Below are 2,739 nucleotides of genomic sequence, written 5' to 3'. Positions count from 1 at the left end.
CATGGCTACGACGGTCCGTCACGCTTTCCGTAACCCCACACTTGGCATTTGTATAGAACATTATAGCATGCTATAGGTCTGTACTAGCTTGCAAACTGGTCTGTCTAAACCTCTGCAAACAAACATTGGCATGGGATGGAACAGTAGCTTGTGTTTAGAAATAATTTTTGTTTTGTGTTTGGAAGAAATTGATTACTTTTGGGGCTCTTACAGCTGAAATTTCAAATTGATTAATTGTTAAATTTCTTTATTTTGTGTTCTTTCTTGATGGAACAGATTTGTTTACTAGAGGAATTGATATTCAAGCAGTTAACGTTGTTATCAATTCTGATTTTCCTAAGAACTCAGAAACGTATTTGCACAGGGTATGTATAACAGATCTTTGATCTTGCTTATTGACTTATATATTGTTTTTGCTATTTCATCATTGGTAATTTATTTTGCAGGTTGGACGATCAGTGAGATTTGTGAAGCTTGGTTTAGCTGTTAGCCTGGTTACTTTTGAGGATCACTTCACTTTGTATGTATTAATTATGTTCATTTCTTTTATACTAGATCATTAAGCTCTATGTGTTGATTTCTGTTACTACTAATAGTATATATTTGACTGTGAGATATAGAATTGAACAAGAACTAGGAATAGAAATCAAGAAAATCCCTTCACAGATAGATTAAGCTATATATAAAGTCTTCTATGTTAGCTTCCCTTATTTTTCTGAATAATTTTTTAATGAAGTAAATTGAGTTGTTTCGTAGTCCTGGTAGGTATAGGGTGACTCATGGCAGTTAACTACAGTAGATAAGAAAAATGAACACTTCAAGATTCTTGAAAGATTTCCTTATTCTTGATTAGTTCATTAAATTTTGTCTATCCTATTAATTCACTGTCTTTCTTAATTCTTTCTATCCTATTAATTTTACTTATTTTCCCTTAGAACCAAAATCAACATTCAAAAACATTTGTGGAGGATTCAAAGTTTGATTTGGCATAACACAAGTGTCATGACTACGTAAGAAACTATTATCATCTCATGACACCTGATTTTTGTAACTTAATCATGAATTTAATGATTCTTATTGAAATATCAAATATTTATATCTTCTTATAGGAATTCAAATATCCCATCCAAGGATTGGATGAATTTAGCAAGGTATAGCAAACCCTATATTGATGGTGTGGAATCATTCCTAGATTTTGCTTACTCTTATGGAAATCCTCACGGAGAGAAAATTCAGTGTCCTTGTGCAAAATGTTGTAATATTCGTTGGACTCGAAGGAATGTAGTGTATGATCATTTAATATGCTATGGATTTGTTAAAGGTTATACTAGATGGATCAATTATAGAGAATGGGATATCAAGTTGAATGTTGAAGATGATATGGATTGCTCGCGTAATGATATTGATGGATTGTTGAATGATCAATTTAGAGATGTTGCACAGGCAAAAGGAGCTTATAATGGTCCAAATGAAGATGCCAAGAAATACTATAACTTAGTTGAAGAGGCAAGCCAAGAATTATATCCTGGTTGTACAGACATATTAGTTTTGCAAGAGTACGCGTGCAGTGGTAATACTTAGCATCTTCGGCCATATACATTTAATCCATTTGTATTCCTCCAATAGATTGATACATTTTTAAATATCTTTTTATATAATTTGTAGCGTGCAACCAAAGAAAACAATGAGGAACCATCAAAGTCTGAAATGTTTATTGCAACTCGTACAAAAACGGGAAAGGAACTTCAGGCCGATACTCAAATTGCAATAGTAAGTTTTTTAAAGTGTATTAATGATGAATTTAATTCAGGTTTAAAAATTTTACATTGTTTGGAGGGTGATAATTTATTTTAATATGCTTGAAGGGATGTCAATTGAAGTTAATTTAATGAACCATAAACTCATTTAAGCTAGAGAGAAATTAGAAGTACTTGCATATAATATGAATGTCAATTTTATTCAATAGGCTGAACTTCATAATCGCCAAAATTCCGGGGAAACTGCAGATGATGCTTTTACGGCAGTGTTTGGTAAGGAGCAGCCTAGTCGACTTAGGTGCTATGGTAGATCAGTGACAGCAAGTTCTTTGAAGAAAGATGAGGAAGATCGCAAACTAAAACAAAAACATGCTAATGAAATCACTTCTCTGAAAGAAGAAATGAATGAAATGAGAGAAGAAATAAGAGAAGAAATGAGAGAAGAAATGCGACATTTTTTTAGTCAATTGCTTCAAAACAACCCTGGATTGAATGTTCGAGGTATGCAAGGGGGTGTTGTATCTAACATTGCTTCACCTATTGATGCGGGTAGTGCACAAGCTGTAAAAGGCCAAAATCCTCTACAATCTTCCGGGTCAACTCATGATCCGATTCTTCAAAAGGTATTTAGTACTTTTTCAAATTAGTCCTGTCAGTTTCTCATAAAGTCTCCTTGTTTGTAATTGGCTTATTTATTAACTTCATGTTTGAATCATTCAAAGTAGCTTGAAATATGTTCTAGTCTGATAGGGATCCTCCAATGATGTGAAATTCGCGTCGAAGTAGAAAAAGAGGTCTTTCCAGGCTGTAGAGGTATGTGATTAGTTGATTGCTATCAAGTTATATCCCAGTGAATTAGGTTCCTCTCTGGATACTTGGAATAAGTGAATTAACTTGCATATATGAAGATCTCAATTAAAATTTGGTTACTTTTTGCCTCGCTCTGATGAGTATGAAGTAACTCTAAACTTGTTACATATTC

Source organism: Solanum pennellii, chromosome 9 (assembly GCF_001406875.1).
Source record: "Solanum pennellii chromosome 9, SPENNV200".
Taxonomy (NCBI): domain Eukaryota; kingdom Viridiplantae; phylum Streptophyta; class Magnoliopsida; order Solanales; family Solanaceae; genus Solanum; species Solanum pennellii.
The sequence above is the reverse complement of the archived record's forward strand: the minus strand, read 5'-3'. Positions refer to the sequence as shown.